This window comes from Mycteria americana, chromosome 2 (genome assembly GCF_035582795.1).
Source record: "Mycteria americana isolate JAX WOST 10 ecotype Jacksonville Zoo and Gardens chromosome 2, USCA_MyAme_1.0, whole genome shotgun sequence".
NCBI lineage: Eukaryota > Metazoa > Chordata > Aves > Ciconiiformes > Ciconiidae > Mycteria > Mycteria americana.
In genome coordinates, this window is record NC_134366.1 from 116,673,841 (window position 1) to 116,691,695 (window position 17,855).

Sequence of the window (17,855 nt, forward strand, 5' to 3'; positions counted from 1 at the left end):
TGGTCTTCCAGGATTAAAACTAATTCAAACTTAAAAATATTCACAACTATGTTTTAAGGAATCACACACACACAAATTATTACCAAACATACTGAAAAGGGAAAAGTCAGAAGATTTTGTGATTGAGCTGTTGAGTTGCCATAGCTGCTTTTTGGATGCCATGGTAGAAATAATGCATATTATATACAAATGTCATATAGAAACTGTCTCCATTGCACTCAGCGTGAAAACCAAACGTTGTAATAACTGATGAAAGGTCTATCATTGATACTAGCAACATTATTTGGCAATGTAATAAATCACAAGATGGGAAATTACCCTGAAACATAAACTTTAAATTTCTTAGAAGTCTGTAGAAGTTCTCAGCCTATCTGCACTTCGCACCGTAGACACATCTTCTTTATAACTGGTATTTCTAGGTTTTTCTTAGGTATTTCCTTCCTTGTGAAATGTGAAATTTACCATGTATTTGTCTTAAAACTCTTGTTTCAGAAAATTTTCCAAGCTTCCAGGTTACTAGTTTAATACTAAAAGAAAAAAGTTACTACAGGAACAAAAAATTTTGCTATTTTAGTATTACAGCTTCCTTAGGAAAAGTTACAGTTTTATGGAGCAGTGGTGGGAGAATTTTAAGCGTAAAATGTGCTTAAGTAGTTGCAAAAAAACCAACCGGGAAAAAAAAAACCTTTCATGATGGCTCTTGCAAGCTCTCCATGTATTCTTTATAAAAACAGAATAAATGACAGAGTAACACAAAATATTAAAGCCCAGGAAATCCAGGATTTCAAGATCCCCAACCCATTTCTGCTCCTAACTGGTAATGATAAATTTTGTGCCACATTTCTGTTCATCACTTTATACACATTTGAATCACAAATACTTGCATACCTTGCTACCACACAAGGGAAAGTGTTAAATGGCATAAGCAGAGCCCCTTTAGACAGCCTGATGACAGAAAGTTTCTAACCAAAGCTAACAAATATGAATACTGATTTTGTAATAAGGCTCCTTATGCATGATCACCTCTCCTGTAGGAAGAGAAACAGTGGTCTTAAAAAAAAAATAAATCTTGTTCTTCTTCACAAAGTGTTGTAACTCAAAATACACACACCAGTCCATACACTGGTAGAAGGGATCTTCCAATCACTTACTCCTTAGCACAGCTCTTCCACAGAAACCACTACAGTCAGCTTGGTCAAGTCTTGGCAGGACCATCAGAGCAAGCAGAAGCCAGCCTCTCGGGCTGTTAGCTGGAGCAAGAGGGGACATTACAGTTTCCAGTAAAGTCTCCTGTTTGACCACTGCTCCCCCCTCCATGGGGAAGAGGCAGAAAGCCATACAAGCCAGGTTCTCAAGCTACCAGCTGGACCACAACCCTCGAGAGGAGGTGGTGTGTCTTATTGAAAGGCTCTTCTCTTTTGGATCAGTCATCAGAAAGAGGTGAGAAACGTGGCATAGGCACAGGGCAGCTGCGAGGCGACTGCTACCTCTCTTCTGTGTATTGAATCTATTGTGTGCACTGCCATCGGTCCCAAAAAGGTTCCCATGGCAAAGTTACTAGCGGAGCGTAGGCAAAGCTCCAAGAGGAGCAGGGGATCAGGAGGAAGGAGGTACATTCAAACTGACAGAAAACTGCAAATGCTAGAAAGCAGAAAGTGACTTACCTGCTCTAGGAAAATTCCCCTCACAAGGATGCAAAGCTGTATGGTGTGCCCCTGAAGCCAAGGTGATTTGATTGAGGAGCATGAAACCAAGCTTTAAATAGATTATTTGAATCACATATGACAGGCCACAAAATAAATACTGTGGCTACCAATAAGGTCTGTAGTGAAGTCTCAGGGGACAGGAACAACATAAAATGAAAAGCAAATCGCAGGCTCAACTGCTTCATCGGGTTTTTAGCACAACTTGAGTTGAGCTTAGGTAGAAGAGTCAGCCCTTCTGGCTATACCCAGAGTGAGAAAATGTGAAGGGAGAACTTGGCACAAAGTGAAATGGCTGAAAGTAACTTTAACTCAGACAGTTCAAAGAAAATAAGGGTATGTGTCCTGAATGGCAAAGGCTGAAATTACAAAGTTGTGGTTTAGTGTAGACGTGGCAGTTTAATCAAAGCAAGCTTTATAAAGAGACAAGTTATCTTTTAATTGATCAACAGATACAAGTGGAAAAAACAGGTGTTTGGAGCATGGAGACCTGTCATTCAGGATCTTTTTCAAAGACCTGAAGAAGGAGTTGCAACGCACACAGCTTGCTTATTTTCTCCAACTAAATCAGACAGTCTAATAAAAGAAACTACCAACCCCTGTGATTTCTGCCTTGTAGAAATTACTAATACAGGGATGTATAGCTCAGCATGATATATTTCATAGCAAACAGAACCGCTCTTCTCAGTAAGAAGAGTACCCATGAGATCATCAGAGATGCAATGTCTTCCAATGTCAGCATAAGTCATTATGGGAAAACTGAATCTCCAAACATCTAACAATAAAGTCCAGCAGAATAAATCTAAGGATAAACATTACATTTGACACACTACACAGCCCCAGACCTGCTAATATCAATATCTGAACTCTAAATCATATGTAATTTACTCTTCATGACACCTACAACTGTAGGTCAGGAGCAGATGCAGAGCCGTTAAGAAAGGATTCATTCCAAATTTCAGCTACTTTGTCATAGGAAGTAAAATCCAGAGTCATCTTTTTTCCCAGGGAAATCACCCTGAGACAAAGCAACTAAGTGTTATTACTACTGAGAACAGAAAAACAAAGCTATGTCATATCTTCAGTCTGATAGTCATCACAGCTTTTCCAATCAGCTTTATTTTAGCCTTTGTTCCTTCAATTTTTATGCTTTTTTAATATCTTATTCCAGTATAAAACTATTTGCTACTTTAAGGATGCAGTTTCAGTTCTCCTTATTTCTTCCTAATATACAAACTCTGACAGCTAAACTTAACTGATTATTACCTATTCAGAATACAGAAGTCTAATGACACGTTATAACCCTGTAACTTCTTGTGGAGTCTACTTCTGTTGTAAAACTTGACAGAAGAAAAAAACCAAACAGTATTGCTTTCAACAAAACTGCAGAACAAACTGAAAGTATCGGAGACAAGAAAGGAAAGCAGAGGGTTATTGTCTCACTTGACACTGAACGATTTAGTCATTCGTAATCAACAAAGATAACAGTGGCTGGTAAGAATATCATCACTACATTAGAACATCTGCATAGTGGAGGGAAAATACATACATTTATTTTCATAGCAGACCAGAGCAGTAATGTATCTTCCCCTTGTACTGAAGGTGTATCCGATTCTTTTTAACATTATGAGACTTGAAATACTCCTTTCTAAATGAACTGGACATATTATTCAATTTTGTCTCTTCTGGTAGATGCATTTAGCAAAACTAAGTGTTCTTAACAACTGTTCAAGTGTTATTAAAATGGGATCTCTTGTACCATTTATACAAAGACTACCTTTTTCTTTATTTACTTTCTAATTTCCAGAGAATAATCTTGAAAGATTCAAGTACAATAAAAGCATGCCTCCTGCAGCAGGGTAAACAAATATTCTACACATTATTCTCACAGTTTAAGTTGCACTTTTTAAACCTCCTAACAGTCATAAGATATTGACAATATTACACAATGTTAATCAATAAAAGAATTTTTAAGGTTATCATTTTGGAATGCCTTTGTTAAATGATTTTCACTTTTATATCTCAAGGATTACTGCTCCACTCAATTTAACGATTCATTATTACCACAGAGGTAAAAAGAACATGTGAGGTTAACAGCTACAGCTATTAGCTGTAACCTAACCAGCGTTACACTGTATAATTGATCTATTTTCTTCAAGAGTAAAATTCAGAAAAAGAGAATTACTACTAGCATCTCTATAAAAAAGTACAGAAAGCCTGGGGGCAAATGCGTGGGATAATAGCAAAGACAAGAGGAAGGAAAATGGGAGTACACCAAGAGTTTATTTATAAATATCTGGGAACTAATTTCTTGGCATCATGTAATGTCTACAGAGTCTCACACTGATCTAACTTTTAGACAGTGGCCCTATATTTAAGAATAGAAAAACTAAGAATCAGCACACTAGACTTATGATACTCTTCTCAAAAACAAGTATAGTTCTTTCCCAGTTGAAACTGTCTGAAGACTGTCAGTTTAAGGATAAGATTTCCAGAGTTTGTTCCCTGTACAAGTATTTAAAGGTTTTTCTAACCCAGTGTTGGCAGAACTTCATTGTGGTTGTAATGACAGCAATCGCTGTTAAGAGAATCACGTTAACCACTGTATGCACATCTAATATTATCTTCAGCTTTACCTTCTGCAACCATCACAAAAGTCAGGCTTTGACGTCTTTATTCCATCTCTCCATGAACGCTCTTTCCAGGTGGCAGGCTCAAGCGTGTATTTCTTTCAGGGTGAAATTCTGCAAGTCCACCTCAATTTTAGATATTGTCCCTAGGTCTCACTTCTCTTTCCTTACTTCTCTCATTAAACACATCCAGCATCCCACTGCTTCTTCATTAGGTCACAGGTACTGAACTGCTGGAAAAAAGCAACTTCACCTTCTCTAGTCTTCTGTTACCAAATACTGGCTACTCTGGTGGCAACAAAGCTGTCTTGTGAGCTGAACCACAGTGCCACAAATGGGGACAACTGGGGGATTTTGTTCACAATCAAAATACTGATTGAAAGCAAAATGCTAATACAGCAACAGCCAATTTCACTTTCATGAGAATTTTCTCCCCACTGCCTGTCCATGACCAGTTTTAAAGCTGTTTTGCTTATGTAGCAGAAGATGGCCCTCAGCAAACTGAAGAATCTTGAATCCTTATTTAAAGATTACCTGGAGGTGAAGGGCTCATACTTGCGGGTTTTGGTATCTTGTTTGTTTGCTTTCCAAACAGACCACTAGTTGTAGAATGCAATATGATCTTTCCACAGACCTTGCCTTTTTGCCTTCAGAGAAAGCAAGTTACATAAAGAATAGACCTTTCTGAGGCTCTTCAAAATACATCTTAAGACACCACATAAGTCTGATCCATACGTATATAAAGCAACAAAGCAATGAGTCTACCTGCATTACATTAATAAGCATTCTACTTTGCATTTAAAGATCCTTGAAAAAGAAGTGCAACTAACATGGACAGCTTTATTTATATTCATCGCACTAAATTTTGTTCCCATAAATTTCAATAATCCTACTCTCTAGTTGGCAATTCAATGACAGATTTTTTTTTAAGCCCTTAAGTAATATCCCATATCCTTCAAGCAGTCTTGTATCCCAGCACCCCCTCCTTCCCAATGCACAATTAATACTTGCAGATGAGAAGGGCTGTTTGTGTCACATATTTTATGGGCAGCTGTAATTCTTCTGCAGAGAAATTCTTTCCAGCAATGCTGGCATAAAGCAAGCCTCCAGTTTCCATAAGAAATCCTACTGACTTATGTTCTTCTCCTCATGGCAGCAAGTAAAAAGAATAAAGATACAACAGAGGAAATATGAGAAAATAGTGCAGTAGGTATACTGCTGACTTGGAGATAAAAATAAATACATTAGTACTTGTGGTTATAATCTCACCCTTCATACTGGGTTCAGATTCAGAGGCTGTAGCTTTAGTTCTCAGGTCTGCCAAGCTTTCTAGCTCACTCCATGTAAATATTTCATCTGTGCCTTAGTTGCCTATCTATAAATGGGAGGCAGTGGTATTTTTTCTTTCTGCTTCTATCTTGCCTTTTTTAGATGTTGAGATTTTAAAAGGGGCCGACCTTCACTGTTTTGGCACAGCAGGGTCCTCATCTCAGCTGAAGGTTCTCTGGTGCAACACTGATCACTACAAGCAGGAGTCATATGCCTGAGAGAACATTAACTTGTTTATATCAAAAAGTAGAATAATATGGTTTTAAAACAGTAACATACTTGAGAGATTGTACAAAAGCCACTAAGTCAATGCTATGTCACCTTTTCCATGCATACACTAGAGAAGGCACTGAATAAAAACATCTTCAAGAACCATACTTGTTGCCTTTATTGTTGGAGCTTACCCCTATTCCTTTCATTACACACGAACTCTCCAACAATTTCTATAAACAGCAGCGGTTTAGGCACAAAAGTTATGATCTCTACAGAAAAAAAAATGTCTTTAGTTCACAGATGCCACCTACATCCTGAGTTAAGACCAGTGAAGTTTTTCTGAACTTACTCTTGCATTGTCATGGCAGGTCATGTGTGTCTCCAAATTCTCGCTCTGAGCAACTGGAAGCAGATATTATCTTGAAAGTATTTCTTTTGAGATAAACAAATCAAGTATAATAAAGCTCAGAAAGGGGAAAAACAGACACTCATGCACAAACTCCAATTTTTTCATTTAAATCAAGGACTGACTGAGCACACAGCCAGGCTGTGAATCCGTCTTCAGCCAGTATAAATTACTGGTTTCTATAGTCTAAGCCTCCAGGATAAACAGACAATTCTTGAACAATTCATATCCCAGCAAGTCTTCCAGGCTTTTCTGAAGCCAGTACCTTGTCCTGGGTCCTCCCCCACCACCTCAGCACATGTACACCTACAACACACAGGCACGCAGCATTGTCAGCAATCAAATGGCATTGAATGAAGCTATTTTACCCACTAACAACAGAAATGAGCTTATCCTCAGAGGCACGGATTGAAGATGCTGCTTAGATGCTGGTTGTAGAGTGGGATTCTTTTTGGGTGTTTTCATCATGAAAAATCCTCATTGTTAACTCCTCACTCCTCAAACAAAGCTTCCACTATTCTTGCCCTTAAATCAGAAAGGAGTGACTTTCTAGTGAAGAAAGCAAGAAAGCTAAGGACACAAAGAGCCCACAATAGGACAGAAAATTTTAAGAAATAAAATCAAACCCCATAATGTATGAAAGACATACTGTTCAGTCTGTTCTTTGCTGTTAATAGATTGTTAATCCTGGCACAAGAGAGCATGGAAACGGATCCATGGTTGTAAAGAGCAGGGAGAGTGCCCCCAGTTGCCACCTGCACACAGATATATCTGCTTAAACCCCTGGGAAACATATCTTGATGGTTTTCAAAGAAAGCTTAGGGATTCAGCTGCCCAAACTACTGGGTAAGTTTTATAGTCAAATTACAGTAGGGTGACTACAGGAAAGGACTCAAATATGATACAGAGGAATTTTGTTATCAAACCCAAGTTTCTGGGCTCCAGATACTGTCAAAGCCCACCTGCCCGAAGCCCCCTTGGTTCAGAAATCAGCATGAGCTCAGCTGAATCAACCAGCTCTGCATGAGCACAGCTTTGGAAAAGATGGATCTCAGAAAGCAGCAGTGTTATTACAGATAGATCAGAGTATTGCGTCATATTCTCTTCCAGGGAAGAGTATCTTCGGGTGTTTGTAAGAGGCTGGCAGGGCTTGAAGGCTACACCCTATATAGCAAGTAATGATCCTACTAGAAACCGAACATTTTGCTTATTCACTGTTGCTGAGGGCTGAGTGGAAATTAAAGAGGGTGGGAGTATCCCTCTAGAAAGGGTTTGGAGCACGGGTTGGGCAGTCCCCGGGGAGAAAACCTGGGAGAGGCACAGCGTGGGGTGTGTGCTTGGGTGGATCCATATTGCTCCATAATGAAGTGGTCTGTGAGGAAAGCCAAGCCCTGGGATGGGAGATGTAGCTGATACAGCCACCGGAACACGCACATTTGTAGAAAGGCTCAGAGGAAGGCCTGCGTCCACCCATAAGAAGCTTCGCTCTGAACAAAAAACAAACCAAACAGGAACAAAAAAAGGCCTGACAAGTAAATTAATCCCCATGCATCCTGGCCTCTTTTGCTAAAAAGTAAAATAAATATCGGAGCAGTAAATGTAACATATAACTCTGTATACATGGTATTTACCTTCTCAACAACTTCTAGGCTTTTTCACCACAACATTTATCCTGCAAGGTCAAGTATTTCCACTTCTCCATGTACCCAAACTGCAAGTTCAGATTTGTAAAGGCACTGCTACAGCATACAACGAAGAAACGTAACATTAATTCATAGTATTTTTTAATGGTAAAAGAAAATTGATAGACTATCAAGTCAAACGGCCTGCTTGACATTACAGAAAAGTGAAGCAGCAAAACATTAGACCAAAACTTCACCTCACGCTATTTGCTCAAAACACCACTGCCTGGAGCTGAGTGCATGGGAACATCCTGCATCATTTTTACGTGAACAAAATCAGGTTTCGGCTAATATCGCTCATGTTTCCACTCGGCCACTGTACCTCCTCAGCTTCCAAACGGGCGCAGTCAAGTGCTTCAGACGCTTTGCATCGATTTGGGTTTTATGCTTCCTCTTTTAGCGCTTTTAACTGTGTAACAGAACGCATTTCCAGCCTGCCTCACGCTGGGGCGCTGAGGCGGCAGCGCCGCTCCCGCCTCTCCCGCCCCCGCCGCCGGCCAGGCCCCCCCGGGCTCCCCCTGCAGGACGGCGCCTGGCCGCTGCCGGGGGGCCGCCTGCCCTCCTCATCCTCATCCTCCTCCTCCTCCTCCTCCTCCGGATATGTCGTGCCCGATGCCACGATCTGATCGCTCTGTTAGAAAGCAGTGCGTGTTCCTGCGCGGGATTTCTGGCCACCTGCAACAGCCGCAGCCGAAGGTTTGTTTTCTGCCCGAAGCACCACCAGCAGCAGCGTTACCTTCAGCGTGCAAAAGGCCTTTTCGGCACTGAAAATACCCTCAGCCAGCCACGAGCACAGCCAGAATGTCATATCCCATCTCTTCTCTTAAAAAAAAAAAAAAAAGCTACCTAATTAATTAGAAAGACTTACAGAAAGCATACACTGCCAATTTAACAATCAGTTTTCACCCCTTTTTATTTTCCGGGGTTTACGTGAGGGACTACGCATTCATTTTGTCCATTCAAAAAGTCTGCCTTTTTATTATGATTAAACACTGAAATGTACCGTATTTACAGCAAAGTTTATTGTCATATTCAGTCTGGAATTGGCCATTTGGCTGATTAAGTTGTAGCATGCGAAGGCAGCGTGACACGTACTACTAAGAAATGAGAAATGGCAGATGGGCATTTCCAAAGAACCATCAGCTTTGCAAATGGTAACGCTGCAGCTGAGTATCTTCTACTAAAAATGGTTATCAAAGGTGAGGATCCAGGTTCAACATCCTCCATGAGCAGGCTAGAGCATTCCCTCTCATGACTTTGGGAAGGAGAAGTTTGCATTTTCCAGCAATGCACTACTTCGTACAATAATTTTAATAGTAGCATTGGCCATGATGTTTCTCTAAATTTGAACCATCTTTCGCCCTGGCCTGCACAATTCAACAGCTCTTCATTTGGGCCCTGGACTGACTGTCACAAGAACAAGTGGACCATGCACATATAGCCAAGACTACACCTAGACTGAAAATTAAAGGACTTTTAAATGGAATTTAAATTAACTCAGTGAAAATTAATGAAAATTTAATTTAAAATTAAAAATCAAAAGAAAATCCTTCCAGATTGGAGTAATAATTTTAGGATGGAGCTTGATATGAAAGGTGTTACATGATGCACTAGCCTGCAATATCAGGGGACTGAATGCCAGGTCTGTGGAGGATCCTTTTCTGAGTCCAGTGTCTCTCAAGGTGTTTCATAGGACACCACACCATGGCATTTCCTCTGGAGTCCTCTTGGCTTCTTTTCTGCCTTTCTCTGCCTCCACATTCGCTGAGCTCCAGGTGGTTTCACACAGCAAGGCCATCTTCTGTAAGTGACTGCCACCCAAATTCTCCCATTCGTCCCCTTAGCAAGTGAAAAGGATGTAGTACTTCACTGAAACAATCAAACAGGCAAGGAGGTCTTCTACCCCAGTTAAATAAAAATTTGAAAGGAGAAGCATTTAAAATATTAAATCCTTGGCCTGTGTGAAATGCCCCTCTATTTGCATAAGGACTGCCACAGTTCAATTAGCAAAGGCAGCAGCTGTCCAGTTACAGATTAAACAGTCCTTCAACCAGACGTCTGAAGAGAACTATCTGTTTTCTTGAGGTGAAAGGAAAGAAAGAAGAAAACACAATGGTTCACCTACACAAAGTTTGGGATCAAAACTTAAAAGCTGACCTCCCGGATTCGAAGAGCGACCTAAAGCAAAACGCATTGCTGTTCTAATCACTGATCTTAAGGACAACAGAAGAACTAGGTTGCGACCAAAAGCTTTCGCTCTCACATGGCACCTCCACTCGCGAACTGATTTTCACAGTTTCTCACACTCCTGTAATTCTATTAAAGCATTTAACCCTGAAGAGGAGACTTCCAAGCTATGCATTACTATACTTAAAACAGTTCACCGAATGCTACTTACTGAGTGTAACATATTTAGATAGCAAACTCTTAGAGCCTGAGGTTGTATCTTCTTCCATGTATTTTTGCTGAGAATACTATCTGTACTCCAAAAATTGCACACGCTAAATAAAATATCTAAGGGAATACAATGGAATGCGATCTGTTACTATCTGTGTGCTGACTAAGGGGCATTGCAAAAAGCAATCTGTTTTTCCCAAGAACTAAGAGACAGTAAGAGCTGTCCGTGGGTGACATAGTAACCTTGAAAATTCATAAAATAAGAATGCATTTTTAAGAAAATTGCAGAGATTTTAGGAAGGTGAGGCTAGCTTCAAGAAGCAGATGAAAACAAAACTGGAACAGAGGGGGATGAGAACATTCTGCTACATATTCAAGTTGTATTTTTTAAATGAAATGTTTATCTGTAATTGAAAATCATGCAAATAATGACAGCAGCAATGTGGGAGACCTGTGTTAATGTATAAATGAGTTTTCAACTGCTTTTAATATTAATTACATTATATACTTATTAGAAGACATTTCAAACCTGTTTTGCTGTTTTACATTGAGCCTCAATTATAATTCCGAGGAAGAAAGCTACCTTCAGCAGCAGATACACCAGTTATACATGGGATGCTAAGTAAATTGCACACAGTTTTATTCATAATAAAGAAAACAACCTCAAAGGGTGGTTGCTTTGGCTTTGCCCTGTTTTTGATTATTCTTAATAATTACCTTTTAAATATGCTTACTATCTAAGAGCGGTAAAAGCTTTTCTTAAAATACTTGCGTACTGTGAAACAGAAGAATGGATGCAGTATTTCTGTAACATTAAAATATTTCTATTCAAGTTGCACAGACATAGAAACATATGTCACACCCCCCCAAAATAAGATGTTTAAAGAAGGCGGCCAGGCTAAGAGGAATGCAATGGAGCAATACTCCAGCAAAAAGAGAGTCAAGACTTTAAACACATAAGACTCTTAATCTATCCTTTATCTATTATTCCAAGAGCTCAACAGAATCTACTTAAACACTGAGAAGACAGAGTAGTGCAGGTGGGTTACTAACTTTAGAAATGCACATTTATTATCCAGGGAACCAGCAATAATAGAATCACAGAAAAGTAAGGCTGGAAGTGCTCTCATGAAGTCCATTCCCCTGCCCCAGGGCAAGATCAACTATACATAAACCACTCCTGACAGATATTTGTCTAACTTGTTCTTAAAAACCGTCAGTGATGGAGACTCTGCAACCTCCCTAGGCAATCGGCTGCAGTTCTTAACTATCCTTACCATTAGAAAGATTTTCCCAACATCTAACCTCAATCTCCCCACCACAGTAAGGTTGTCTGTTACTTTGTGCTCTATCCTCAGCAGAACTGGAAAACAGTTTCTATTACCTTCTTCTTTACATGAAATTTCCATATACTTTTAAATAGTTATCACATCTTCCCCCACTCTTCCATTCTCTAAACGAATAATGGCCAACGGGATCATATGGAATCTCCTGGAGCAATTTATCTGGTCTCCCATGTAATCCCCTCAAGGAGCCTCCCTATTCTGTAACTACCACCCCCATGCCAGAGACATCTCCACCCAAAATGCCAGCAGTTAAGCAAAACAAAATGCGGGGAGAGAAGCCAACCTGAGCGCCTGGCTTTCAGACCATCTTCCTGCAAAGAAAGGTCCCACACAAACCAGAAGAAGTCACTGTGGAAGAGATGTGAGGTGGGGAAAGGCACTCACTCCAAAGAAGGGCAGACAAGGAGAGGAAGGGTTGAGTCTAGAAAAGAGGGGAAGAGGCTTTCATACAACCTAGAATTAAGTTGTAGTGAGTTGGTCTGGAAGTGGGAGAGGTCTAGAAACAAAAGGAGGTGAAGGAAAGCAGTGAAAAGCAGGAAGATTACCAGAAAGGTAGAAAATCTGGAAAAGAAGCAAGACCAGATGTACAAATGGGGAGGGATGGAGAAACCTCAGTACAGAGAGATGGGATGTGGGCACTGATGGGGGAAGAGGTGGAGAGAGGTTGGGAAAGCAGGAAACACAGGACAAGAAATGCAACAGAAGTCCTGAGTGCCAGGGAGATACAGAGCAGAGATGGGGGGACTGGAGAAGCTCCACCAAGTTGCACTCCTATGAGCATGAGGATCTCCTAACAGATGAGTTCAGTTTCTCTACTAAAGCAGGGCCTGGGGAAGTATCAGCCAAGCTGAGGAGTTGCTCCTTGGGAGTAACTTGCCCTCTCTGGATATGGCCCAAGGTCAAGCTTTGGCAACAATGACCTTGAGACATAAGGCTGCAAGGGATTATGGAAAGATTTGAGGGTGCCATCACTTCCACAAGGAAAGGTGTGAGGGAGAAGATACAAAGCTATGACAGAATGGGATCAGAAGGTGACAGAAAAAGTCAGTGCTAGACTGAAGGGCAGGGGCCCACTGCACACATCAACCTCTTACTATTTATTCTGGTTTCCACAGTGCCAGAGCTAATAATCCCTCTAGCAGTGTTGAGGGTCACTGGGCAGGAATGCCTCCGAGTCAGCCCAGGTCTGACAGAGCTTGTGCTGAGACAGAGCTAATAAAATCCTGATGGACCTAAGCTGACCTTGCAAGGTCAGGAGGCTTCATACACTGATTTCTAATCCATCCCATAGTGTTCCCCTTATCCTTTGATCATCCTGGATGTCCCTGTGCCACACACTCCCCAATGATGGAGAGCTGATTTCAGAATCACACTGTTCTCCTGAAGCAGCACTCAAAACACACACTGGTGAAGAAAGTAGCTAACTTTAAAAATAGACCTTGGCTGTCCAGGATCCCCACCACTGTTACCCTAGCACTGGCGCAGCACTGAGAGTGGCCGATGCAGAAGGTGTAGAGTACTTCATGGCAGCTTAGAACTCTGCAAGCGAGGTGTTCCTTCTGACCGTCACACCAAAGCACCGCTGTGTCACGGCCGTAACTTGCCATGTAGCGCAATGCATCAGGCACACGCCCCGGCACAAATCCCCACTGCTTCGTGGGAACCTAGGAAAAACATCTTCAGAAAGTTTGAGAATTACTGCTCTAGTCTGAAAAAGACCATTTTTTCAATTCTCAAGGGTCGTGTTGCCTAGACCTCTGGCCTTTCCTTTTGCTCTTTTCTGGATGCTTCCAAAGGGTCCAAAGAGCGCTGCTCAGAGCAGAAATAGTACACCAGCCACGCAAATGCTGCGTGGAAAAATTATTTTGCATGTCTTACATGCAGACTCCTGTCCATATATTCTAGCATAACATTTATGGCATAGTATTGTTGATTCATAGCCATTTTCTGAACTGTTGCAACTGGCCATCTGTTTTCTGCAGACCTGCTGCCTCACCAGTTATTCTACGTTTTCATTTGCACAGCTGATTATTCCTGCCCAACCATAGTTTAGAACTTGTCCTTGATGAACTGCATCATATTTATTTTAGCTCAGTTCTCCAATATACCACATTAATTTTGAATTCTAATCCTGTGCTCAGAGGGTTTACATCCTCTCCCTGGTTGGTGTCATCTGGAAATTTTGCATGCAGATTCTATCATCTAAGTAATTAATTAAAATATTGAATATTTTCAGGCAATCCAGGGCAGAATCCCACTTGACATATCCTTCTAGTTTGACTATGAATCACTAGTAATTATTCTGAGAACAGCTTTCCAGCCAAATGCATACCCACCTTGTAGCCCATATTGCCACCTTGTTTATGAAAGGGTGAAAAGCATTCCAAAAATCAAGATATACTATTTCTCTACTTACAGGGAAATTAGGCTCCACTGACAAGGTACTTTCTGGAAAAAAGCATGCAAATTCATTTATCATATTATCTACAGGCTATTTATTAAAAAAATGAGTTGATTATTTAATTCAAACTTTTTTTCCCCAAAAATTTAAGATAAGCCATCTACTCCGAAAGGGGAAAAAGAAGGACCCAGGAAAGCTTACGTGTAGGTGCAGTGTTTGCTCTTTCACAGCTTTTTTGAACCTAGACTGTCCTCCAAATGTTCTCCAGTGTAACCACTAATTGCTCAGACATTGCTTCAGCTATCTCACCCTGTGTTGCAGAGATAATTTAATAAGCTCCAGCTTGTTCTAAAATACCTATTATCCTATCTCATTAGTTTACAATCAGTTCTGTTCCTGCTCTAGTTGGAATTCTTACCTTTCTCAAGGTAGCAGTCCTTTTCTTGCCACCTGATTGCAGGTCATCCTTTTTGGCAAAGAATGATGCAAAAAATGTCATGAACTACTTGGTCCTCTCTGCACTATCAGATCACGAGTTTTGTCATTCCCTCTCAACTAGTAGTCCAGAAACTCAGTCTTCCTCTTACTGCTACTGAGAACATAGCATGTTTCCTTGTTACCATGTCCTTTATTAGTTGTACTCTGTTTTGTGCCTTGGCCTACCCGATTTGGCCCTTGCATTCTTCTAACGCTCTTTTACACTCATCTCCAGTAACATATCTATTTTCCACTTTCTGTATGAGTCCACAATTTTCAGATCATGCAATTTTGTCTCTTCTTACACTTCTTTATGGGGCACCTTTTATTTGTGCTTTTAATATTCATTTTTGTGACTGGAAAAGAAGAAGTTAGTTCCTTTAGAAATTGCCAGCCTTCCTGAATTTCTTAGGTTTGTTTCCCAAGAAATGTTACCTATCAGTTCTATGAACTGAATGCAATCTACTTTCTTGCATACTATTGCTTTTATTCTCAAGTTCTCTCTTCTCGTCTTCTGAAGAATGATAAGCTCGCTCTTTCATGATTCCTATCCCTCAAATTGCCTTTTACCATCATCTCTTTCCTAATCAAGCCTAGGAGCACTTCCCTTCCAGTGCCTTTTCTACATTCGGTAATCCTGAACCTATTATACTTGCACGATCTACTGAAATTAGTATTTAGCCAGGAAAGTGAAAAAGCTCTAACCATAAGCTATTGTTCGGTAATATATGATAAAACGATTGGATGAGCCCATCTCTTGAACAAGAGCCATCTGCAAAAAACGGCAGCTTTGGCAGCTGTGCCAGTAAAATGAGCATCCAGACAGGATCAAAATATCTGCTAGCCTTAACTGTAAGCCTTTCCAGGTCACAGCGATTACCAGGGTGGAAAGGAGGTTTATGAAATACTCCGAAGGTGGCTACACAGAGGCATCATCCTCCCAGGCTTCTTTTGCCAGCACTCTGTTCAGTTGTAAATTGAAATGATTACGCCGATTGTTGCAATAGCTGCAATCACTTAGCATGGCTAGATTCAGTGTTGACACTGCACAGGTTTCAGATATGAAAAGCTTTTTCTGTACAAATTAGCTCCCTTCTGCATGTAGTCATGCCCGCTCTGCCACTACTAGCTACTGTTTTCTCCTAGAGCTAAACTGGCATTCCAGTAAAACAGAAGGAGCAGTATAGCAAGGATCAGAGGGGCAATCATACGCACCTGCCATTACATTTTTATTGCAACTCTTAAATTAGCATAACACAGTCCAGTGCATTTCTCTAAGAAATACGTACCTACCCACTGTTTACTGCTCAATGCATTATATACATCTAACAAGGAACAAGAAAGATCTCCAAAAAGCAAATATGAATATCAATTTGATACAAGTTGGAAGAAACAGAAGTCCTTGCCTTCTCCTCATATAAAGCAATGATATTTCAACCTGTTTCCTTTACAAGTCTCCTGAACATATGGTGCAACTTAACTCAATGTTTAATAATTCTTTAGTACAGCTACCAAGATTTGAAAATGTTTATTAACATCTTTACCTGAGGGCAACTCCAAAAGAATATACAAATTCCTTACAGGAGACCAAGCAACCTTCACGCTGTTAAAGTCTCCAGAATAGGTCTGAATCTGCTGGGTTGTCGCCACAATCTGACTGTTGTCCTGGGCCTCCAGGGCCCCCCATTTCACCTCCCTGAATTTTACGCAGCACTATTTGCCAGGTCTCTTCCACCCAGCAGCAGTTGTGAGGTTACCAGCTCTCTGACACCCCGCTGCCCAAGCACCCTCATCACAGTGCCGACAGCCCCCACCTTCTGGGAGCTAAGGGACAGCAGATGCTGTGGCAGAAGAGTGTAAAGCCGGACAGAAAATAATATAATATTGCAAGGGTGCTAAAGGTAATAAGGTTTTCAGCAAAGGAGAGAGTCACAGAAGGCAGGGCAGGTAAGGAAGAGAACATATATCCACACAGTAGGATTTTTGGTGGAGAGCAAGGGAGTGGCAAAAACTCCTAGGAATGAGCTGAGGGCTGGCAGAGAGCAGCAAGGAGGAAGATGCACAAACAGAACAAGAACAGCAGTAGGCAGCTGTAGGAGTGTAGGAGTGTGCTGCTGGCCAGGCAGCAGCAGGAGGGCCCTGCGGTGGTCCCAGACTTCATATCTCCCATCAGCACTGGAGCACATGTGGAGAAAAGCTTCCTGTTTCCTCTCCTTCAAGACACGTCTCGTTGACACGCATGGAAACAGTATTGTAAATCAAAGGAACGCGAGGCAACGGAGACAGTTCAGAACTGCACTGCTGCTCCCAAACCCATGTGCTGGTGCGGACGGCTGGACACAGAGCTGCCACCCCACTGCAGCCAGAAGGGTGGGACCAGCCTCTGAGGGTGGGTCCGCTTTGGGAAAGGACAAAGTGGGAGCCCACCCACAGGGAAATGAACAGTTGTGCTCTTCCCTCCTGGGAAGAGCTCCTAGAACAGCAAGCAGCCCAGGGTAAAGCAGCCCGAGACAGAAAATGATCTTCCCATACATACAACCGACAATCCAGTAAACTTCTTCTAAAGGCAAAAACTTTAAATTGGAAAAATAAATGTCTTGCACATCAGTAACTTTCACTGTGGTAGTAATCCATTATCTAGACCTACTAAAGCAAAAGGAATATCCAGTTGATTTTCTACCCATTTCTCGCAGGGTCTCAGCTGGCTGGCAGATGTGGAAACAAAGCAGCAGGATCTTCTCATCCCCATTTCCTTCTCCCACCTCTCAAATCAGAACCCAGTCCAGACAGGGAAAGCACCGAATGAACTCCAGTGGACTTTACACTAGAGGGAGCTTTCCTCAGAGAGACACACCACCTTGGCATCCTCTTTCTCATTATGTTATTTTCAGTGTATCTACAGGGAAATACATTGGACTCAGGTGAAACAGCTGCTGTTTAAACCCTATGGTTTTGCCAGTTCAAGCACTGCAGCACGTTAATGGTGTGGAGCGGGAGGGAGTACAAGGAGAAGGTACCTGGCAAGTTCTGCCCAGAGATGTGCTCTGGCTGATGAGGTAAAGCTCAACACTGACATGTTTCTGAGAAGCCTCCTGATACGAACCGTGTCCATCCTGCGCCCTCGCCAAACTCCCATGTTGAACGCAAGAGCAACTTAACAGAGTACGTTTTATACTGACCCAGGAGGCCACTCATTGTTAAGCTGTTAATGAGTACTTTAACGAGGAAAGCTGAGATACGACTTTGCTAAGGCTTGCGGCCATCCGTTTCA

At 41.4% G+C, this 17,855-nt stretch overlaps 1 protein-coding gene and 1 long non-coding RNA gene across 8 annotated transcripts in view; both read right to left on the reverse strand.

Annotated features, from left to right (window-relative positions):
- LDLRAD4 (low density lipoprotein receptor class A domain containing 4) overlaps positions 1–17,855 on the reverse strand; it is a 293,336-nt gene that overhangs the window by 166,052 nt on the left and 109,429 nt on the right. The window contains exon 1 of one of the 7 annotated variants that reach the window (XM_075494320.1): positions 8,286–8,419. The exons of the other annotated variants lie outside the window; for them this stretch is intronic. The gene's annotated coding sequence lies outside the window, so the exon portion shown is untranslated. Of the gene's footprint in view, positions 1–8,285; positions 8,420–17,855 lie in introns of those variants that run through there. 7 annotated transcript variants of the gene reach the window in all.
- Positions 5,699–6,800, reverse strand: LOC142406745 (uncharacterized). The gene is made up of 3 exons (XR_012774685.1): positions 6,650–6,800; positions 6,225–6,307; positions 5,699–5,855 (listed from the first exon to the last, which is right to left on the reverse strand). It is a non-coding gene; the product is annotated as an uncharacterized LOC142406745 (long non-coding RNA).